Raw genomic sequence first — 25,450 nt, 5'->3', positions numbered from 1 at the left:
GAGACAGAGAAACCCTGAACTTCATCGGCCTTCTTGAACCAAGGTATCTTTCCCTGGATGCCTGTGATTGGACATTTCTATACACTTGTTTAATTGGGACATTTTCTCAGCCTTAGAACTGTAAACTAGCAACTTATTAAATCCCCTTTTAAAAGCCATTCATTTCTGGTATATTGCATTCTGGCAGCTAGCAAACTAGAACAATATGTTATATTCTACAATAAAAAAAGTTAAAAACAAACAAACAAAACAACTAATGGTGAGCAAACTAGAGAAAAAAAAAGAAGTACCTTTTGTTTTAGATTACCGAAACACATCAGTGAAGTGCATTGCCTTTGGGAATAAGGAAGAATATGTTGCAGCAACATGGGACTTTCACTTGTATGTTTATACTTTCAAAAAGAAAATAATATCAAGGTTTACTCTGTCATCAAGAAAAGCAATTTTACATGTGTAGTATGTCACCCAAAGGAAGACTGCACAGTATCTGGTGACAATGATGGCAAAATTCGTCTCTGGAGGAGTTCTGACATTAAGAAGCACACGTACACCTGCTTACGTCGGCACCATAATACGGTCATGAGTGTGGCTTTTTCAGTGACAGACACAGACTGCTGTGCGATGGTCATGGTCTGTGCTTGCAGAGTGGTGTGATGCACTAGTGAACCTATCCCATTCTCACCTGGATTTGTTCTACTTCTCACTCCGATGATAAAATAATAGTCATTCAACAAAATTTTGAGGGATCTGCAGTAAATTCAAGGCCTAGTGAAAGGCAGCAGTATCTTTATTGGTATGATGATTGGTCCAAGAACTAAAGCTGGCCACCTGCAGTATTCTTCTCCCCAGAGTGATAAGCAGTTATACAATTTAGATATACAGCAAGCATACATCAGTGATTGTGGTCTGATCCAAACTGAACTACTAAAGACTGCACTTGGGTGCCAAGGTAACTAACTAGCTTGCAACAGTGGAACAACGCAAAAGAAAGGAAACTGAGTTTGAAATAGAAATGGAAACTGTGGACAAACAAAAAGAAAAGACAGGGTTTATTCTCAACCAAAGGTTAAATGCCACATGAAGACCATATACTGCTCGAAAATCTGAAACCCCCACCTTGGTTACAGGCTAGGGAAGATGGTCACTTCAAAGTGTGGATACTAACAGACGATTTTGATACATACAAAAAAGCTACTAGCTGGACCTGTAACTTTGTATGTAGTTGCCACAAATACCAAGCAACTAACTGGTATTTGTTGTTTCTCTGAAGATGGCTCTTTACTTGCAATTAGTTTTAAGGAAATTGTCACTATATGGGATCCAGAGACACGGGAGCTTAAATGTACATTTTGCCAACAAGTTGGGAAAATAAGGCACATTGCTTTGGGAGACTGACGTGTTCAAAGTATCTTCCTGGTGCCAGAGAAAATGATATTCTTTTCTGCTGGAATCTGTTCAGTTGTACACTGGAGTGGAGTACAAAGTTAAATGTTAGAATTATGGAACCTGATGCTAATTCAGTAAACATTGCTGTTCAATGTTAAATTCAATGTTCACATTTGTATTTAAACCTAATGAGCCAAGGCCATTGTGTATTCAAAATAATATTTCCAGAGGAAGTCCACCGGGGAGTGTTTGCTCCATGAGATGTCCCTGAAATCATTCAGCTCAGAAGCTTAGCAGTAGCTGAAGAGATCTCAGTTTTATTTCCTAACAAAACTGCAAAGTTTGTTGATATTCAGTACAAAAGCCTCCAGAAGAGAAACTCGACCAATAAACAAACAGCTGTTAGCAGAAGAAAGTCTTCCGACAACCCCATTTTTTCATACTGGGAAACCAAAGACAACAGTGGGGTGAAAAATTACATGAAGCTTTGGAGAAGAGACTGGGACAGCTACGCTTAAGAGAAAACACACCTGCAATTAGTGAGTTTTTTCACACTCCAGCCCATGGCTGCTTTTCAGTGCTCCGTATTTGTAACTTCACTTCTGCTATCTGAGGAGACTAAGAGTACTAAAGAAATTTCTGATGCTGTTGACATAGAATAAGAAAACGGAAGTGATGATTCAGATAAAGAAAATTATTTTACTCTAGAAGTCCAAGATAAAGTAACACAGATATAGGAGAAGACGGTACATATCTATCTATCTATATATATATAGTCAAAATCTGAAGTAAAAGAACTGAACTAATTAAGGAAAGTAGACTGCAGCTGGATAATCGCTCTTTAAGCACTGGAGAAAGGACGTGTACACGGGGAGGCGGTTGTACTTTGTTTTTACTGTATAAAACAAATATGTTTTAGTAGATATTTCAGAAACATCTATCTTAATGTTATTTCTGTTCTGAGAATAAAATGTTAAAAATTAAATAAAAAAAAATACTATCTTGTCGTTTCACTATAAAAAAAGGATAATGAGAGGAGAGGAAAGAGGGGAAGGGAAAGTACAATTCTGACAATCAGCTTTCCTAGAAATGTTGGCTCCTGCTGTTACTAGCTACATATTATTTTGCTGAGCAAAACGAGCATGTGTAAAATGAGAGGGTAGGCCGAAATTGACAGGAAAGCATGGAGGGTGGCATGCACCACCTATCTGCTTGCTTTTCTAGGGCAGTCCTAATGTCTGATCAAACAGATAGAAAATGCAACTAAAACTCAAATGGTGGTGCTGGTATTGCTTATTTTTAATGCTATCACTGGTAAGTCAAACTGTGTATGAACGGCACCATTTTTAAGGGTGTCAATATTTAATAACTATCTACAATGAAAATGAAATATTGAAATGGTTAAGTAATTCCTGAAAATTAGCATTTTTCTGTGTATACAAAAGGCAATAGGAATATAGGGACATAGAAAGGAATGTGGACTTCATTTTCTTTTACAATTATTTTTGTGGCTAACTAAAAACCCAATTGCCTGTGTCAATCTAATTTTATTCTTAATTCTAAGACTCACTTTAGTCATTTTATGAGCCTTAGGAGAGCATCACAGGCAAATTGCTGTAGTAAAATTGCAAACATATTATCATTATAAAATTAACTTGGCAGGGTAAGTCAGTAAATCAGAAATAAATTTAGGACTCTACATTATTATATACTGGAGACGCTCCAGGGCTCCATTCCCCCGGACAAAAGCTTTGAACAATCAACAAGAACCGACAGGAACATCTTTCTCAAAGCTCCAGAAAACAGGTAAAGGATTATAGAAATAAGATGGGCCCTCAAAAAAAATAAATAAATAAAAAGGCCTCTAAAGTAAAGGGTCTCCTGGTAATGGCTGGTTGACCCCCTCACCAGCTCGTGCAGAGGCAGCCCACATTCAGAGTGGAGATCCTGGTCCTGCTTCTGCAGGGAGAAGAGCAGTAACCCCTTGTGGCCAGATTGTCTGGTGGTGGCCTGAGCAACCTGCCACCCCAGAACTCATGCTTCGTGCAGAAGGCAGTTCACGAGCTCTGCTCCAGAATGCTCCAGAAGAACATCAAGTCAGGCTGCCTGCGCAAGGGACCGCTGGGGCACGCAGTGCGGTGCCCAGGAATGTGAGGAAGCGGTTTCCTAGGGTAGAGGGGACAGTTTATCTGTAAAAACAGGCCATTTACAGAGCCACACACAAACCAAAGACAAGACGAATGTTCAGAAAGGATCAAAGAGGTCCCATACTTTGATCTGAAACTATTCTTTAAACTCAGTGTATGGATAAGTCTTGAAGAAGAGCATTTACACAGTTCAAGTTGCAGATGGGAAAAAGTGCTTTATTTTTTTTCCTTCTTTGTTAGATTATGGCATTCAAGGAAAGCTCTGTCACAACACTAGCGGATACAAGCTTTAAAAACATATTTCAGAATCAAAATTCCACCAATAATACATTATACTAGAAAAGTGTCCAGGTTTCAACAAAAGGTTGCAACAGGAAGCAATGGCAGGCAAAGGAGATTAAACCATCAGAAACCAGCAATGAAAAGGACCAAACCTGGGACATAACAGACATCTGACCTTTTAAAAATGCTCCTAAATATGCTTTAAGAGCTAAAGGAAGATGTGTACAAAGAACAAAAGGATATAAGGAAAATAGTAGGTGAATATAAAATATGAAGAGAGAGATGGAAAGCAACCAAAAACTTTGGTTTTGAAATAAAAATTTTCAGAGAAATAAAAAATTTCCAGAGAGTTCAATGGCAGATTGGAGCTGGTAGAAAAAACAATCAGGGAACTTAAAGATAAAACAAGTGAAGTCATTGAGACAGATGAGCAGTCTGAAAGAAGAAAAGTGAACAGAGCCTGAGGAATAAGTGGGACACCATCAAGCATCCCAAAAAATGCACTGTGGATGTCTCAGAGGAGAAGAGAGAACAAGGTAGACTGAATATTCAAAGAACTAATGACTGAAAACTTCACAAATTTAATGAAAGACCTGAATATACACATTCAAGATGCTCAACGAACTCCAAAGAGTTTGGACAAACCCAATTAGACCCATGCCACACGATGTTAAAATGACAAAGATAAAGAGAGAATTGTAAAGCTGTGAGACAAGATATGTGTTACATACAAGGGAGCCTCAATAATATTAATAGCCAATTTCTTATCAGAAACCAAGAAGCCAAGGAGGCAGTGGGATGACATATTTAAAGTGCTGAAAGAAAAAATTTCAACTAATTCTAGATAAAGAATCATCTATCCAGCAAAACTGTCTTTCAAAACGCGGGAGAGCCCTGCTTGTGTGTGCCCCACCTGACTGCCAAGTCCCCCGAGTGGCCTGCACTTCCCATCATCCCTTCACAGCATACTGAGACCCTCCAGGGCTTAAAGTATTGGAATTTGGTTCGAGATCCTGGATGCTGCTGCTATTTCTGCTGAAGGCTTATTTGCATTACTATACACACTACAGTTTTTCATCCTTAAAAGTAAATGGAAAATCCGGGAAGATGGCTGAGTTCACACCTGCTCCATGAAACAACTAGAGAAGTGAAAAAATGACACAGACAACAGTTCTAGGGTGAGAGTGATCAGACAGGGTTTTCTAAACTATATAGGGAGGTCTTATTTATGAAAAAGCAGGGGAATTGGGAAGGAGAGAACAGAGTGAGTTTGCTTGGTCAAGACTCCACATGGAGTAAGCAGCAGTGCACAGAAAGGAGTGAGATTTGGAGCGTGGGGTGACCCTGCACTCCTGTCAGTCCCCCACAACGAGCTTTGGAGACCTTCCATCTCAGCTCCAAAGGTGGGAGCTCCCCTGGGGAAGCCAGACGTCAGCAGACTTGGCTTGCCTGAGCAGACTTCCAGCCAGTGCACAGTGCCTGCTCTTGACCCGAGACAGGCCACCGTGTGTGCCTGGAGCACTGGCAGAGACTGGGGTGCCCCTTTTGGAAGGAGGGAGAGAAACAGAGGAGAGCCGGTCTGACAACTGGCCAGTGTTTTAGTCTGCTAAAGCTGCCAGGATGCAACTCACCAGAGATGGACTGGCTTTTAATAAGGTGGTTTATTGAGTTTCAAATCTATAGTTCTCAGAGGAAAGGCAGCTGGCTTTCTTCTGAGGTTCTCTGTCACGTGAGGAGGCACACCGTCCTGACTGCTGGCCTTCTCTCCTGTCTTCTGGGTTCCCATGGCTTTCCCCAGAGCGATCCCTTTCTATATCGTCAAACATCAGGGGTGAGCTGTGATTGCGGAGAAGAGTTATGCTGAGTTGCTGAATGCTCTACTAATGTCTCTCTTTTAAACCTCCAGCTAATTAAATTAAATGTTACTTATTGCTGAAGGCACTCCCCTCAGCCGACTGCAGATGTAATCAGCCACAGATAATTTCAAATGCTGACAATTTAAGTCCACAGCAACAGAACAACAGGCATCATCGCCTGACCAAGTTGACACCTGAACCTAACTATCACCATCGGTGAAAGAGACGCCTTGTGTACTGCTACAGCTTCCCTTTCCCCACAGAGGGCAGGAGGAGCCCTGAGGGGTGCATGGGCAGATAGGCCCAGCCAAGAAAGCAAAGCCAGACATTTCCAGGTTGGCTGAAGACATGAGCAGCTGAAATACCCAGTCCCACAATTCAAGGTCATCCCAAGTGGGAGCCTGGTGACCACCAAACACATTGGGCCCACAAGCAGACTATCGAGAGAGGTACCCATTGTCCACCCCTCAGCCCCGGCTGGTGGTATAGAGTGCACCAAGACCATGGCTTGGCTGGAACTGCACTAGGTCTCCACCCTGCTCAGCCAGCTGCCAGTCAGGGAGAGGTGGGCCTGAGGGGAAGGGTGACCCAAGAGCGCCATCTGCTGCAAAAAAGCAGAAAATGCAGTCGGGCAAACTGCCTATCTGCCTAGCTCTGAAAAGACCTTCAAGCAGAGATGCATCTCCTGCATGAGGTCTGGGCCTTGGTTTGGCTGGGAATTCCAACACACCAAGGGCAAAAGGAGACCTTCAATACAAACCCAGGCAAAAACAAAACCTCAGACAAGCGAGGGAAATGAGCTCTCAAAATAACCTGGTCAGGATAATCAAATGCCTAGAAGTCAAAAGAAAATCACGGAGCACATGAAGATGCAGGCAGATATGGCTCAGTCCAATGACCAATTAAAATACCGTAAGAGACACAGAATTTGGAACAAATTAATCAAAGACATTCATACAAATCTCCTAAATAAATTCAATGGGTTGAATAATGACATAAAGGAAATCAAGACAACACTAGAAGAGCATAAAGAATTTGAAAGAATTAAAAAACAGTGGATCTCGCAGAGATGAAAGATACTGCAGACAAAATTAAAAATATACTAGGGACACACAACAGCAGACTTGAAGAGGCAGAAGAATAAGAGAACTAGAGGACAGGACAACTGAATTAGAATGCACAAAAATATAAATGGCAAAAAAGAGGGAAAAACTGGAATTGGATCTCAGGGAAATGATGGACAACATGAAATGCACAAATATAATAATCATCGTTGCCCCAGAAGGAAAGAGATGAGGAAAGGGCTGGGAAAGTTAGTTGAAGAGAAAGTGTGGGAAAACTTCCCAACCCTTATAAAAGATATACATATACAAATTAAAGAATATCAAAGAATACCAAATAGAATAAATACAAATAGATTCACAATGAGACACATACTGATCAGACTCTTGAATGCTGAAGAGATGCATAAAATCCTGAAAGCAGCAAGAGAAAAGCAATTCACCACATACAAGGAAAGCCACTATGGAGGTGAGAAGGCAGTGGTATGATATAAAAGAAAGACTTCCAGCCATAAATTCTTTATCCAGCAAAAGGGAGGGAAAGATAAAAATTTTCACTGCTGAGAGAATTTGTCAACAAGAGATCTGCCCTACAAGGAAATACTAAAGGGAGTACTGTCAGCTGAAAAAAAGACAGGAGAGGGAGGTCTGAAGGAGGGCACAGACTGAGAAGCATCAGTAAGGGTAACTTAAAGGATAAAAAGAAAGACAGTGAAAAAAATACATAGGTCTGAGGAATAAAAACCAAAGGATACGATGGAAGATTCAAGAACTGCCTTTACAGTAATAACTTTGAATATTAACAGACTAACTGCACCAATTAAAAGATACAGGTTGGCAGAATGGATTAAAACATATGGTCCATCTACATGTTGCTTACAAGGGACTCATCTTAGATCCCAGGATACAAATCGAACAGTGAAAGGATGACAAAAGATGTTCCATGCAAGCTGTAACCAAAAGAAAGCAGGAGTAGTTACATTAGTATCGGACAAAACAGACTTTAAATATAAAGATTTCATAAGAGACAAGGAGGGACATTATATATTAGGAAAAGGGACAATTCACCAAGAAGAAACAACAATCATAAATGTTAATGTTAATGCTTCCAATAAAGTAGCTCCAAAGTACATGAGACAAACATTGGCAAAACTCAAAGGAGCGATAGACGTTCCAATAACAGTGAGAGATTTTAATCTCCTCCATAGAACTACCAGACAAGAGGATCAACAAGGAAAGAGAACTCAAATGACATCAGAAATGAATTAGACCTAACAGACATATATAGATTGTTACACCCCAACAGACCAGAATATACATTCTTCTCTATTGCTCATGGAACATTCTCAGGATAGATCATATGCTGGTGCACAAAACTGGTCTTAATTTTTTTTTTTTAACATGAGCAGGCACTGGGAATCGAACCTGGGTCCTCGGGCATGGCAGGCAAGCATTCTTTACCTGCTGAGCCACCATGGCCCACCCTGGGTCTTAAATTTAAAAAGACTGAAAATATTCATATCACTTTCTCTGACTACAATGGAATGAAGATGGAAATCAAGAAGCCCCAAAGAACCAGAACTTTTATAAATATATGGCAGTTAAATAACACACTCATCAACAACGAGTGTCAAAGAAGAAACTAAGGACAAATTGGTAAATATCTGGAGATGATGAAAATGAGAATACAATATATCAGAACTTATGGGATGGCAAAGGCAGTGTTGAGAGGGAAATTTATTGCCCTAAATGCCTATATTAAAAAAGAAGAAAGAGCAAACATTGAGGACTTAACTGCTCACTTGGAGAAACTAGAGAAGAACAGTAAACTAACCCCCAAGCAAACAAAAGAGAAATAACAATGATTAAAGCAGAAATAAACAAACTGGAAAACAACAACAACAGAAAGAATCAATGAAACAAAAATTGGTTCTTTGAGAAAATCAATAAAATTGATGGGCCACTAGCAAGACTGACAAAGAAAAAGAAAGAGAGGATGCAAATAAACAAAATCAGAAATGACAAGGGGTATGTTACCACAGACCATGAAGAAATAAAAGAAATTTTAAGAGGATGCTATGAACAACTATATGCCAACAAACTAGACAACTCAGATGAGATGGACAAATTTCTAGAGACACACAAATAAGCTAAACTGACTCAGGAAGAAACAGAAGATCTCAATAAACCAATCACAAGTAAGAGAGTCAATCAGTTATCAAAAATCTTCCTACAAAGAAAAGCCCAGGGCTAGACAGCTTCACAGGGGAATTTTATCAAACATCCCAAAAAAGAACTAACACCAATCCTGCTCAAACTTTTCCAAAAAACTGAGGAAAGGACTTCCGGAGAAGATGGCGGCTTAGTAAGACGCGCGGATCTTAGTTCCTCCTCCAGAAAAGCAACTAAAGAAACAAAAACAATACGAAACAGCTCCCGGAGTCACGACAGAGACCAAAAAGACAGCGTACCCCATTCTGGAACGGCTGAACGGGCAGGGAGAATCCGCTGCAGTGAGATACCCGAGGGGCATGCATTTTCCCGGCCGGGGCGGCTGGCGACTGGGGTCCCCTCCACGCACGTGGCTCTCCGGTCTGACTGGGAACGTTGGATAGCGGGGCCCTCCCGTCACGCTTGGCGTCTCGGGCCAGCTGGGCAATTTGGACCGGCACTCCCCCAAGCCGCGGCAGCCAGCGACCCCCGCCTCCACGTGCGGTTTCCCGGGCCGACTGCGAGATTCGGATTGGCGAGTTAAAGGAGCCACAGCATCTTTTACTGGTGGGCCCCGCAAACAGACGAGCGCCACGAGCGCCACCTACTGGGCAGGATAAGAAAAACAGAGCCCAGAGATTTCACAGAAAAACCTTTCAACCAGCTGGGTCCCACACCCAGGGAAATCTGATCAAATGCCCAGACACCAGCAGAAAATAATGGATGACGCTCGGAAAATTGAAGATATGGCCCAGTCAAAGGAACAAACCAATAGTTCAAATGAGATACAGGAGCTGAGACAACTAATGCTGAATATACGAACAGAAATGGAAAAACTCTTCAAAAACCAAATCAATAAATTGAGGGAGGACATGAAGAAGACATGGGCTGAACAAAAAGAAGAAATAGAAAATCTGAAAAAACAAATCACAGAACTTATGGGAGTGAAGGACAAAGAAGAAAAGATGGAAAAAACAATGGATACCTACAATGGTAGATCTAAAGAGACAGAAGCTACAATTAGTGAACTGGAGGATGGAACATCTGAATTCCAAAAAGAAACAGAAACTATAGGGAAAAGAATGGAAAAACTTGAGCAGGGGATCAGGGAACTGAATGACAATATGAAGCGCACAAATATACGTGTTGTGGGTGTCCCAGAAGGAGAAGAGAAGGGAAAAGGAGGAGAAAAACTAATGGAAGAAATTATCACTGAAAATTTCCCAACTCTTATGAAAGACCTAAATTTACAGATCCAAGAAGTGCAGCGCACCCCAAAGAGAATAGACCCAAATAGGCATTCTCCAAGACATTTACTAGTTAGAATGTCAGAGGTCAAAGAGAAAGAGAGGATCTTGAAAGCAGCAAGAGAAAAACAATCTGTCACATACAAGGGAAACCCAATAAGACTATGTGTAGATTTCTCAGCAGAAACCATGGAAGCTAGAAGACAGTGGGATGATATATTTAAATTACTAAAAGAGAAAAACTGCCAACCAAGACTCCTATATCCAGCAAAATTGTCCTTCAAAAATGAAGGAGAAATTAAAACATTTATAGACAAAAAGTCACTGAGAGAATTTGTGACCAAGAGACCAGCTCTGCAAGAAATACTAAAGGGAGCACTAGAGTCAGATACGAAAAGACAGAAGAGAGAGGTATGGAGTAAAGTGTAGAAAGAAGGAAAACCAGATATGATATATATAATACAAAAGCCAAAATGGTAGAGGAAAATATTATCCAAACAGTAGTAACACTAAAAGTTAATGGACTGAATTTCCCAATCAAAAGACATAGAATGGCAGAATGGATTACGACCCAGCAATACCACTGCTAGGTATCTACTCAAAGAACTTAAGGGCAAAGACACAGATGGACATTTGCACACCAGTGTTTATAGCAGCATTATCTACAATTGCAAAGAGATGGAAACAGCCAAAATGTCCATCAACAGACGAGTGGCTAAACAAACTGTGGCGTATACCTACGATGGAATATTATGCAGCTTTAAGACAGACTAAACTTATGAAGCATGTAATAACATGAATGGACCTAGAGAACATTATGCTGAGTGAGTCTAGCCGGGAACTAAAGGACAAATACTGTATGGTCCCACTGATGTGAACCGACATTCGAGAATCAGCTTGGAATATATCATTGGTAACAGAGACCAGCAGGAGTTAGAAACAGGGTAAGATAATGGGTAATTGGAGCTGAAGGGATACAGACTGTGCAACAGGACTAGATACAAAAACTCAAAAATGGACAGCACAATAATACCTAAGTGTAATGTAACTAGGTTGGAACACTGAATGAAGCTGCACCTGAAATATGGTTTTTTGTTTGTTTGTTTGTGTTTTTGTATCTTTTGTTTTTGTTTTTTTTCTTTTTCCTTTATATATATATATTTTTATTAGTATTATTATTTTAATTCTCTTCTCTATATTAACACTGTATATCTTTTTCTGCTGTTTTGCTAGTTCTTTTCCTAAATCGATGCAAATGTACTAAGAAATGATGATCATACATCTATGTGATGAAACTAAGAATTACTGAGTGCATGTGTAGAATGGAATGATTTCTAAATGTTGTGTTAATTTCTTTTCTTTTTTTTGATTAATAAGAAAAAATAATAAAAATAAAAATAAAAAAATAAAAATAAAACTGAGGAAAAAGGAACTCTACCTCACTCATTTTATGAAGCTAATATCATTTAATATCAAGACTGGGGTAAAGATGCTATAAGAAAGGAAAACTACAGGCCAATCTCCTTAATGAACATGCAAAAATTCTAAATAAAATATTAGCAAATCAAATCCTCTGAACTGGGACAAATTAGTCTTTTCAATAAATTGGGCATGGAAGAACTGGATATCAATAGCCAAAAGAATGAAAGAGGACCCCTATCTTACACTCTACATAAAAATTAACTCAGAGTGGATCAAACACTTAAATATAAGAAATAGCACAATAAAGCTTCTAGAAGCAAATGTAGGGAAACATCTTCAAGACCTAACAATAGGAGGTAGCTTCCTAAACTTTACACACCCAAAGCAAAAGCAACAAAAGAAAAAATAGATAAATGGGAACTGCTCAAAATCAAATGCTTCCACACCTCAAAAGACTTTGTCAAAAAGGTGAAGAGGCAGCCAACTCAATGGGAGAAAATATTTGGAAATCACATATCAGACAAAGGTTTGATTTCCTGTATATACAAAAAAATTATACAACTCAACAACAAAAGAAAAACAATCCAATTATAAAATGGACTAAAGCTACGAATAGACATTTTTCTGAAGAGCAAGTACAGATGGCTCAAAAGCACATGAAGATATGCTCATTCTCATTAGTTATAAGGGAAATGCAGATCAAGACGACAATGAAATACCACCTCATACCTATAAGAATGGCTGCTATTAAACAAACAAGAAACTATAAGTGTTGGAGAGGATGTGAAGAAACTGGGACACTTATGCACTGCTGGTGGGAATGTATAATGGTGCAGCCACTATGGAAAACTGTTTGGCGTTTCCTTAGGAAACTAAATATTGAGTTGCCCTATGACCCAGCAATAGCACTACTTGGTATACACCCAGCAGAGCTGAAAGCAACAACACAAACAGACATTTGCACACTGATGTCCATAGCAGCATTATTCACAATTGCCAAAAGGTGGAAAGAAACCAAATGCCCAACAACAGATGAGTGGATCGACAAAATGTGGTATATACGTATGATGGAATATTATGCAGCAGTAAGACAAAATGACGTCCTGAAGCACAAGACAAGATGGATGAGCCTTGAGGACATAATGCTGAATGAAATTAGCCAGACACAAAAGGACAGATACTGTATAATTCCACTTTTATGACCAGCATAAAGGTATAATCAGAGGCTTATAATACAGAAAATAGGAGACTTAGAGACACATAGAAGCTAGAGATGGGTGAACCATTAGCTAATGATGTTGAACTCCAATGTAAGGAAATAGATAGGAGTGAAGGTGGTTCTCTAGTTGGTCTATAAGTAATATTACCATATTGAAGATGAATAAGATTGAAAGGGGTTGTATAGACCTATGTGTCCCACTGATTAACACTAAAATATGAATTAGTTCTTGCAAGAATTACTTCAAAGATATGATTTTATACAAAGAGTTTTTATGTCCAGGATACAGGGGGAAAATGCTATTGCACACTATGAGCTATGTTCAAAAGGAGACCATCAGAACAACCACAGCAATAACAGCAGAGGTAATTAATGGGCGGAGGAACAAGAGTTGAAAGGAGGTTTAGATTTCCTACTTGGCAAAGGTGTGTTTATTGGTTATCTGTCTCTTGGGAACAATGAAATTATCTAAAATTGAGAGTGTTGATGGACTGTGGACTTTGGGCCCTCTACATGATGCCTCATGAATGTAGGTGGCTGAAGGATGCACTGACGGAGAAATAGATTGGCGAATGATGGTATATACTTATGAACGAAGGTTGTGCTGCTATAAAAAGGAACAATTCGTGAGACATCCAACAATGTGCATGAACATGTGGGACATTTGGTGAGACAAAATAAGACAGAAACAAAAGAACAACAATGGTACGGTCACCTTTAGAAAATACTTATAAGAAAGCATTTCTTTCTCATAACATTTTTATAGATTGTAAGCTTTTTGAACAGACACATTAAGTCCAGAGTGGTGATTATTATTTCTGTATTTTGAGAGGCTGTTTTATATATATAACCTGATATTTAGAGATAAGAACGAAGCTGAATGTGTTGGGGTTAAAGTAATTCAGAACATAGGGGTAAGGAAGACAGTGTCTGTATTTTAGAACTACACATACTCTTTGAGACGAATGAAAGAAAGGTTTATTTGATCTAGAACTGAAATTTTCTGTAGTGCATAATCTAAGTCAACCTATCTGTATAGCTCACTTGAGCAAATGAAACACAGGCACCACAGACTAAGAAAGAGGTCCTTTAATCCTGTATAGATTATTGTAATGCCTGGATACATCCTAGAGTATATTAAGCAAATAATCAAAAAGTCTTGGGAAAGTCCCCTGAGGGATGGGAGAAAGAATATGGAATTATTAAACGTTACCATCAGGGAATCCCCTGATACTGTGTCAAACTTTAGGGACACCCAAATCAATAGACGATGCCCTTGATCATGAGGTTTACTCTTGTGAAGTTTATGTAAGTAGTGAGAAGCTTAGACTACCTACAGGCATGCCTAAGAGTTACTTCTGGAGGACCTCTTTTGTTGCTCAGATGTGGCCTTACTCTCTCTAAGCCCAATTCTGCAAGTGAAATCATTGCCTTCCCCCCTACATGGGACATGACATCCAGGGGTGAAAGTCTCCCTGGTGACGTGGGACATGACTCCCAGGGATGAATCCAAACCTGGCACTGTAGGATCATAATTCCATCTGACCAAAAGGGGGAAAAGAAGTGTAGCTAATAAAGTTTCAGTGGCAGAGAGAGTTTAAATCGAGTCAAGAGGCTACTCTGAAGGTAGCTCTTATGCGAGCTTCAGGTAGACCTTGCTACCTATCTTAACCTGCCAACCCCCAACCAGGACCATCCCAGCCAATCCTAAAGAACACCTAGGGCAATATGTAAGATTCCACAAGGATTCCATGCACTAGAGTAACTTTCCAGAAACCTACAACCTCCAGATGGGTCCCTGGTCCAGGTAAGTCCTGAAACCTAGCCCAGCCTCCTCTCCAGAACATCAGATAGTTCCATCTCCTTACCCTATATTAGGTCAGATCCTTCCAATATAAAAAATTCAGAACTGCCATAACCCAAACATCCCTAAAGAGAGGGATGGAAAGACTAAAGGTGATGGTGGAGTTATACAAAGAATATAGGGTTTAACAAATGAGTATGAATGCTGAATCATTAAATTGATATCTCTTTTAGACTTCAGTATTTTGGAGCAGCTAGAAGTAAATAAAATTGTAGAATTATAACCCATGTCAAAGTCTGAAATATGTTCTACAACTAATTGTGGTGCTGTGCTTTGAAATTTATAGCTTTTTTGTATATATGTTATTTTTCATAAAACAGAAGGAAGAAAAATTGATTGTGATGATAAAAGAATATTTAATCCCTCTAGTCTCCTATATTTTGGAGCAGCTAGAAGGAAAAATACGAGGGGATCATATGGTAGCCCATGACAAACTTTGGGATCCGTCCTGTAACTACTTGTTGAAGAGTGCTTTTGAAAACTGTTGCTTTATTTCTTTGTTTTGTATATATGTTATACTATACAATAAAAAAAGTTAAAAAAAATCAAGAAATACAAAATTTCAAATTTTTTATTAAAAATAGTCAATGGTACAAATATTTCTGTGCAAAAACACACAAAATAAAATCTGACCTATGAACATTTCAAGTTAAAAAAAAAAAAACTACGCATAGGTGATGGAATGGAAATGTATGCGAATATGATTTGTACACAGTATTGAGGTTAAGTAGATATCAAATCAAATGCATCACTATAGATTTAGGGTATATTAAGCCCCATGGCTCGTTACAAAGCCACATGGTAGCTATCTACCATAATTTGCCAACCCCTGACCCAAACCATTCCTGCAAAACCTAAAGAGCACCGAGGGTTCCATATAGGATTCTACAAAGGTTCGATGCACTAGGGTAACTTTTGAGCAGCCTACAACCTCCAGATGAATCCCTGGTCCAGATAAGTCCTGAAATGCAGGGGGGGCCAGCCTCTCCAGAACAACAACTAGTTCCATCCCCCATCCATATTATTGACAGCCCCTTCCAACATGAAAAAGCTAGAATGGTCACAGCCCAAATACCCCTAAAGAGTGGAAGAGCAAAGGTGACGGTGGAGTTATACAGTGAAGGCAGGGTTTAACAGATGAGTGTGACTGCTGAATCATTATATGGCTATATCTTTTAGTCTCCAGTATCTTAGAGCAGCTATAAATAAAAACCTAAAATGGTGAACTGTAACCCATACCAAACTCTGAAATCTGTTCTACAACTAACTGTTGCACTGTGGTTTGAAATCAATTGTTTAATATATATGCTATTTTTCACAAAAAAGAAAAAAAAGTCAATTGTGATGATAAATGCACTGCTGTATGATGATATTGTGAACCACTGATTGTATACTCTGGATGATTACATAGTACGTGAATATATAATATATATCAATAAAAATAAATAATTGATAAAAAAGAGTTGGGGGATTAATTTTGATGCTGTTTTCATTTTCTAAATGGCAGTCCTAGAATTTACAATGGCAGTCCTAGAATTTACAAAAAGCGTTACTACATTGTAGAGAAATGCAAAACACTTTATTTCTAACACAGCACTGATTTAAGACACATTTAAGGTATCCCTTACAAAACACTAAGAAAAAAATCTGCCAACCAAGCAATGAACACATCTACTATGAGACAAATTTCAACAGAGAGATTTTTAACTGTGGGGAAAATGTACTCTTAGAATTGATGAAATACAGAAAATGTCTGCTTTCTGAATGCGGTATACACCTGCTCCAATTCCTGGGCTGACTTTCATTATGGTCCTCCTATAACCCAGCCCGATTTCTCATAAGAAGTCTACCAGAACTGAAACGCTTTGAATGGGTTTGCAAAGGATAAAATGATCATCCAGAACCAAAACTGCACAGGGAAAACAGGATTTTAAAAAGTATATTCATCAGTACTTCTAGGAACTGGTACATATAATGAAAATGCCCAAATTTTTTTTAAAACTTTTAAAATTGTATAATATAACATTTACACAATGCAAAGAAAGGAAAAAGCAATAGTTTTCAAGACTTCGACAAGGAGTTAAGGACTGTTTGTCATGGGCTACCATACCATCATCTCAGACTTTTCCTTCTAGCTGCTCTAGAATATAGAAGGAATAAATTGTTTCTGATCATCGTAATTGACGTTTTTTTTCTTTTTTGTGAAAAATAGCATATATAAAGCAATGAATTTCAAAGCACAGCACAACAATTAGTTGTAGAACAGATTTCAGAGTTTGGTGTGGGTTACAATTCCACAGTTTTGGGTTTTTACTTCTAGCTGCTCTAAGATACTGGAGAGTAAAAGAAATATCAATTTGATGATTCAGCAATCATACTCATTTGTTAAACTCTACCTTCTCTGTATAACTCCACCATCACCTTTGATCTATCTATCCCACTCTTTTGGGGAACTTGGGCTGTGGCCACTCAAATTTTTTCATGTTGGAAGGGGCTGTCAATAATGCGGGGTAGGGAGATGGAACTAGCTGACGTTCTGGAGAGGCGGCTCTCTAGGTTTCAGGACTTATCTGGTCCAGGGACCCATCTGCCAAAACTTTTTAAAAAGGAGAATAATAGAGAATATGCCATCAGCACTGAAACTAGGTGAGTTTCAAATTCATACTACTTTGTAGATGTATGTCACTCACGTACTTGAATAATCTGGATTAAACATTAAGACTCACTCATGTTCTCCAATCTAAAGAAAGGATTAAAAGAAAAGTTTACGCTTCAGTGAAAGAATTCAAACAATGCCAAGACAAAGGCAGAAGGAAATAATGAGAGTCTTTTGGGACATGTGATAAGGTACAAGCAGAACTTGTCCAAAAATAAGTAAGCATGACTAACTTGATGTGGCTCTCCTCAAAAGATGCTATAGGAAATAAAAATAGGAGGCAGAAGACATGGAAAATTCATTTTGAAAGAAAATTTTATAAAATAGTGCTTCAAACTCTCAGAGAATTAAAGGAAAAAAGAATAAGGCAATGGAATGAAATTAAAAGAATGCTGATGGAATTAAGAGGGAAAAACACTCTGAGGAAAAATAATACTTGTACTGAACTAATAAAGGTACTAGAAACAATAAGGAGTAGAACCAATATAGGAGGCAGATAACATGTGATGAGCAGACTTTAAAAATCACACATAATGCAGAGAAAAGACATAAAGATAAATCTGACTGGAATTTAAAAAGGGGTAGAGATAATGGAGAGCTAACATGAGTAATTAGTATTCCTAAAATAACAAAATAAAAAAAATTCGAGAATGATAAAAGAAATTTTGTGAAATAGAAAGCCAAAATTGCAAATGAAAAAAAGATCACTGTTTCAGGAAAAAAAGAAAAAGCTATGGAACATTATTAAGACCAAGATATATTCTGTTGAAATCACTAATTTCAAAGACTAAGAAAGAACTGCCAGGTTCTACTACAATTAGCCCAAAGCAGAAAGTGACCTTCACAGGGAAAAATAGTATGAGGTCAGGTTTATAGTTCTCTCCAACAATGTTCAAGGGAGAAAATGTCTATAGATTTTTGGTGAGAGGAGAACAATGTATGATGCACTAATTCTACACTCAGTCAAGTAGTCATTCTTATGCAAAGGCCACAGAAAAACATTCATGACATTCATTTGTACAACAGACATTTATTGTGTCCATTATATACGTACACTTTTCCAGGTACTAACATATAGCAGTGAAGACAAAAGATCCCTATTCACACGAATCTTACGTTTTAGGAGAGTCAAACAACAAATAAACAAGAAAAATATGAGACAGTCACATATCCTAAGCAGAAAACTAAAATAACAAGGGCCTGAGTGGTTACTTCAAATTAGGTGGTAAAATATGGTCTCTTTGAAGATATGACATTTAAGGTGAGACCTGAATGTCAAGAAGCTTCTGAGCAAAGAACATAAAAATAGTAAGTCACAGAGAATGGAGGGCTAGTTGAATCTTGAACTGTTCAGACAGAAAGCTGAGGCATGGCAGGGAAGGGAGAGAGGTCCTTGGTGGGCACAGATGGGCATGCGGGCTTTCACAAGCAGGGCTGAGTGTGGGAGAGGTCCTTGGTGGGCACAGACGGGCATGCGGGCTTTCACAAGCAGGGCTGAGTGTAAGGAAATACATTCCAGGTGGGTCTGGAGCTTTGGGGAAGTCTTAAGTAGAAAGCCCGATGATCTGATTTATGATTTAAAAGACCACTCTGTGCCTTTGTGGAAACTGGATGGTGAAGATGGGGGGGTTGGAGAGGAAACGGGGAGACCTAGAAAGTGGTAATAAAGAGAAGGAGAAGGGATCAAGGTAAGTCTTAGCTGGGGAGTTGAAGTAACTTGCTGTCTATCTCTAAAATGCAAATAAAAGAGAAATCAAGGATAATGCCTAGATTTTTGGCTTTGAGCAAATGCTTAGCAAAATGAGGAAGACTGAGAGAAAAGCAGGTTTGGGAAGAAAAATCAATTCATGGACTCAAACTATTTTATTCTTAATACTAATAGAAAAATCTATTTGAGATCCATTCTATCAACAGCTGAAACAAAATTTAAGAATGGCAGGGACATGACATGAAAAGACCAATGGTGAGTACTAAAATCTATTTAAATATAGAACTAAGTCTAAATCTAAATAATTGGCAAATTATATTTACAAATAGATTGAAAATGTTATAATTCTTAAAAGATACATAGACTAACAAACCCACATTCACGCTCCAGTGTAATTAGAAAGTTCTAGTATTAAAGTTCCAAAATAAATTAACAAACATCTAAAGATTGTGATAAGAAGCAGGAAAATAAATATGCAAAATTTAACCTCTTTCAACCTACAAAATCGGTAGATAGGTTTTACGTTTTAAGTTGGTATATCAGAAAAACACAAATTTAGGTATATTATCCAAAGCCTTAACACGCCATTCTCTGACAAAACTAAACTGTGTATCTTTCAAATTATCAGCAGTAAAAAAAGAAAAAAAAATTCCAACCAAAATTTCTTTAAAAGCTTCAAGGAAACATTGAGAAAAAAAAAAAAGAACCAACAGAAATAAGTCCAAACATCTATCTAAACAATAATATAGTGATAAACACCTATAAAAAGGAGAGAACCAGAACTTCTGGGAAGATGGTGGAACAAGGAAAGGCAGAAGTCACTCCTCCACCAAAAACACCTAGAGAACAGGTAGAAAATGCCCAAAGCAACAGTTCTGGGACTTGGGAGACCAGGGAGGGGCCACTGTAACATATAAGAAAGAGCTGGACAAAGAAACAGAGAAACTATGATGGAGCAGTTGCGGTGAGAGACTGGACTCGACTGTGGTTCCCAGCACCCATCCTCCATCCCCGAGGCCAGCAGCTTCCTTTCATTCTGGTTCTCACCCCACTGGCTGCTGTGGTCTGGGAAAGAGAAGATGGCCCTCCCCTGGAGAAAAGACAGGGACACAATACAGTCTTGATCCAACTTATGGCCACCAAAGTTGACCCTCTGGGTCCCAAAGCTTTGAACACTTCCATGCAGGAGCCCGGGGTGTCTGTGGCCTTGTTATTTTCATAAACTAGAGAAACTGTGGTGAGTGACTCAACTCCACTGCAGCTCCCAGTGCCAATCCTCCATGCCCCAACACCGGCAGCTTCAGGTTGGCTAAGCTCTCACCTGGCTGGTTGCTGGGGACTGGGAGACAGGGAAGTCTACTCCCCATGACCAGAGGGGGGTGCAGCATAGCTCTGATCCACCTACTGCTGGTGAAACTGACCTGCAAGGTGCCCAGCCTTAATCCCTTCCAGGCAGGAGCCTGGGGTGCCAAGGGCTCCTCTGTTTCCACATACAGAGAAACTGCATAAGTGACTCAACTCCACTGCAACTCCAGGCACCCATCTCCCACCTTCAAAGCCAAACCCTGGCCAGCTGATTTCTGCAGATGGGAGAGTCAGGTATGCACTTCACCCAGGAATAGCAGAGACATGGCACAGTTCTAATCCATCTGTTGGTCAGCAAAATTGGATCACAGCATCCCATAATCTTGGTCCTTTCTGGACAGGGGTCTGTAGTAATGTGTGCCATTATATCCATCACTTCAGAAACAAAGGGAAAAGAGGGCTAAAAAATAACTTACCTTTGTAGATCTGTGTGGAATAAGTTGCTGGAATGTGTCATCTGCTGGGAAGGCTGGGAAAGTGCAGTCTTTGGAAGCTGCTTTCCTGACCCTCTCCCTAGGGCCCTTTGGAGCTGGTCTGTACCCTCTGCCTGGGACCCTGGTCCTATTGGGGCTGGGAAATACTAATGAAACAGGTACCAAAGAATATATTTAGCATAACCCAATCAACAATAAAATCTTAGACAAGAGAGGGAAAACAACTCTTAAAATAAACTGATCAAGATAATCAAATGCCCAAATACCAACAAAAAATTATAAGACATACTAAGAAATAAGGAAATATGGCTAAGTCAAACAATCAAATTAATGAGTTGGAAGAGAAACAGAATTTGGAACAACTATTTAGAGACGTTCACACAAATATCCTAAATAATTTCAACAAGATGGCTAAGAGACTAAGAAAGCATAAAGAAGAAGTTGAAAGACTATCTAGAAAAATAACTGATCATATTTACGGAAATGAAGGGTACTGTAGATGTAATTTAAAACATAATGGAGACAACAGCAGCAGATTAGAGGCAGAACACAGGATAAGCAAGCTAGAAAGCACAGAATTCGAACAGATAAAAGAACAAATGGAGAAAAAGATGGAAAAATTTGAGGATGGTCTCAGGGAAATGACTGACAACAGGAAGCACACAAACATATGCATCATGGGTGTTCCAGAAGAGAAGGGAAAAAGGCCAGAAGACTATTGGAGGAAATACAGGCTGAAAATTTTCCAACCCTTAAAAGACATAAATATGCAAATTAAAGAACCTTAACATACTCCAGAATAAATCCAAAGAGACCCACTCTAAGACACACACAATCAGACTGTCCTATGCCAAAGAGCAAGAAAATTTCTGAAAGCAGCAAGAGAAAAGCAATTCACCATATACAAGGGAAGCCAATCAGGCTAAGTGAAGACTTCCGGTCAGACACCATGGAGGCAATAAACCAGTGATAATGATGTGTTTAAGGTACCGAAGACGAAAACTGCCAGCCAAGAATTCTTTATCCAGCCAAGTTGCCCTTCAAATATGAGGGAGAAATTAAAATTCACAGATAAACAGAAGTTAAAATAGTTTGTTAGCAAGAGACCTGCCTGGCAAGAAATACTAAAGGGAGTTCTGCTGGCTGAAAAAAGAAGACAGGAGACAACAGCTTAGAGGAGAGTACAGAAATGAAGAATACAGCAAGGTTAGCTAAAATGATAAAAAGAAAGAAAATAAATAGATCTGCCAAATAAAAGCCAAAGGATAAAATGGTCAAAGGAAGGACTGGTTTTACCGTAATAATATTGAATGTCAATGAATTAAACTCGCCAGTCAAAAACACAGACTGACAGATTGGATAAAAAAATGTGATCCATCCTTATGTAATTTACAAGAGACTCATTTTAGAACCAAAGATACAAATAGGCTGAAAGTGAAAGGATGGGAAAAAGATATTCCATGCAAGCAGTATTAAAAAAAAAAGCAGTGGTAGGTATACTAATATCAGGTGAGTTATAATTTAAATGCAAAAGGATTATAAGAGACAAAGAAAGACATTATATATTAAAGAAAAGGATTATTCACCAAGAAGAAATAATAACCATAAATATTTATGCACTACTAAGGTACTGAAAAATATAGGAGGCAAACTGACAAAAATTAAGGGAGAAATAGACATCTCTAGAATAACAGTGGGAGATTTCAACATACCACTGTTTAATAGATAGAACATCTAAACAGAGAACCTAAATATTATGATAAACGAACTAGATCTTAAAGACATATATAGAACACTGCACTCCAAAACAGTAGGATGTACATTCTTCTCCAGTGCTAATGGAACATTCTACAGCATAGACCACATGTTGGGGCACAAAACAGACCATGTTCTCTTAATCCATCCCCATGGGGGCAGATCTATTGCTGGGTGGGACCTTTTGATCAGGTTGTTTCCATAGAGATGTGGCCCGGTCCATTCAAAGTGGGTCTTGATCCCCTTTTATGAGAGGATAAGAGACAGATAAAACTCAGAGGTCTTAGAGAAGCTAGGTGATGAAATCTATACAAAACTCTCTGAAAGAGAGACAGAACCAATGAAATCAATCCAGGAGAGAAGGACCAGCAGATAACACATGTGCCTTCCTGTGTTACAGAATAACCTGGGAGTCTAGCAATGTTTCCTCCAAGAAGGTATCTTCCTCTTGATGCCTTAATTTGAGTATTTTCTTGGCCTTAGAACTGTAAATTTGCAACCTAATAAATCCCCACTTAAATAGCCAACCCATTTACATTATATTGCATTCCAGCAGCTTTAGCAAACTGAAACGGGCATATCTGAAAAATCCACAGCTAACATCTTACTCGATGGTGAGAGACTGAAAGCTTTCCCTCTAAAATTGGGAACAAGACAAGGATGCCCATTGTTACCAGCATTATTCAACCTTGTGCTAGAAGTTCTGACTAGAGCAATTAGGCAAGAAAAAGACATAAAAGGCTTCCAAATCAGAACGTCCACCATTTGTAGATAACATGGATATGATTTATTTAGAAAGTCCCCAAAAAACTAGGACATAGTTACCAGAGCTAATAAGCTAGTTCAGCAAAGTGGCAGGATACATGATCAACATACAAAAATCAATAGTGTTTCTATATACTAGTAATGAGCTATGTGAGGAGGTAAGCAAGAATTAAATTCCATTCACAATAGCATGTAAAGGACCTGTACACAGAAAACTACAAAACATTACTAAAAGAAATAAAGAAAACCTAAATAAATGAAAAGACATTGTGTTCATGGATCAGAAGGCTAAATGTTAATATATCATTTCTAGCCAAACTGATATATAGATTCAATGCAATATCAATAAAAATTCTAACACTATATACTGCAGAAATGGAAAATATAATAATTATCAAATTTATTCGAAAGGGTAAGGGGCCTCAAATAGCAAAAAACATCTTGAGAAAGAAGAATGAAGTGGGAGGACTCACACTTCCTAACTTTAAAGCATATGAAAAAGCCACAGTGGCAAAACAGCATGGTAACAGCATAAAAACAGACACAATGATCAACGGAATAAAACCGAGAGTTCAGAAATAAACCCTCAGGTGTATATTTGATTGACTTCTGACAAAGCTCCCAAGTCCAGTCAACTCGGACAGAATACTCTCTTCAATAAATGATGCTGGGAGAACTGGATATGCATATCCAAAAGAATTAAAGAGGACTCCTATCTCACTTCCTTAACAAAAATAAACTCAAAATTCATCAAAGACCTAAATATAAGAGTTAGTATCATTAAACTCTGAGATGAAAATGTAGGGAAATATCTTGAAGATCTAGTGATAGGAGGTAGCTTCTTAGACTTTACAACGAGAGCACAAGCAACAAAAGTAAAAAACAGATAAGTGGGACCTCTTCAAAACTAAAACTTTTGTGGTTCAAAGGACTTTGTCAAAAGGGTGTAAGGGCAGCTGACTCAATGGGAGAAAATATTTGGAAACCACATATCTGATAAGGGTTTGATATCGAAAATATACAAAGAAAACTTACAAATCAAAAATAAAAAGACAAACAACCCAATTAAAAAAAATGGTCAAAAGACATGAACAGACATTTTTTTTCAATAAGGAAATATAAATGGCTAAAAAGAACATGAAAACTTGTTCCTCTTCACTAGCTATTGAGGAAATGCAAATTAAAACCATAATGACATATCTTTTCACACATATTAGAATGGCCACTATTAAACAAACAGGAAATATAAGTGTTGGAAAGGATGTGGAGAAAGAGGAATATTTATTCACTGCTGGTAGGGAATATAAAACGATACAGCTGCTATGCAGGCCAGATTAGCAGTTTATCACAAAGCTAAGTATATAGAGTTGCTGTATGATCCAGCAATCCTGCTCCTCAGTATATACCCAGAAGAACTGAAAGCAGGAACTCAGACATTCGTACACCAGGGTTTTTAGCACATTACTCACGACTGCTGAAAGATGGAAATAATCCAAGTGTCCATCAACGGATGAATAAACAAATATACACAATAGAATATTATTCAGCAGGAAGAAGGAATGAAGTTCTGAAGCATGAGACAATATGGATGAATCTTGAGCACATTATGTTGAGTGAAATAACTCAGACACAAAAGGACAAATATTGTTATGATTCTACTAATATGAACTAATTATACCATGTAAATTCAGACATAAAATCTAGAACATCGGTTACCAGGAGACAGAATGAGGCTAGAGAGTGGGAAGCAGTTGCTTAAGATGTGCCGAATTTTTATCTAAGTGGGATTTCAAAAAGTGGAAGTGGTTAGAGGTGATGGTAGCACATTATTGTGAGCATACTTAACGGTGTAATATTGTGCGTGAATGTGGTTGGTAGGGGAAGTTTATGTTGCCAGAAGGAAAGCCAGAGATTTTTACATGGGACTGTAAAATTCAATAAAACCTGTCATGAATGATGACTGTGATTAACAGTACAAATATAAAAAATTTCCTCCATGAACCAGAGCAAATATATGCAACTATTACAAGGAGTTAATAATAGAGCAGTATATGAAGAAAAATGCACCTACT

The 25,450-nt window shown here is 38.5% G+C and overlaps 1 protein-coding gene and 1 pseudogene across 2 annotated transcripts in view; one reads left to right on the top strand and one right to left on the bottom strand.

Annotated features, from left to right (window-relative positions):
* Nucleotides 1-25,450, bottom strand: part of MAP4K5 (mitogen-activated protein kinase kinase kinase kinase 5) — a 180,143-nt gene that overhangs the window by 116,724 nt on the left and 37,969 nt on the right. The window lies entirely within an intron of this gene.
* On the top strand, nucleotides 257-2,231 carry LOC143656446 (WD repeat-containing protein 75 pseudogene; annotated as a pseudogene).

This window comes from Tamandua tetradactyla, chromosome 14, assembly GCF_023851605.1.
Source record: "Tamandua tetradactyla isolate mTamTet1 chromosome 14, mTamTet1.pri, whole genome shotgun sequence".
Classification (NCBI taxonomy): Eukaryota; Metazoa; Chordata; class Mammalia; order Pilosa; family Myrmecophagidae; genus Tamandua; species Tamandua tetradactyla.
Note: the sequence above shows the minus strand (reverse complement) of the source record. Positions and strands in the feature narration are given on the sequence as shown.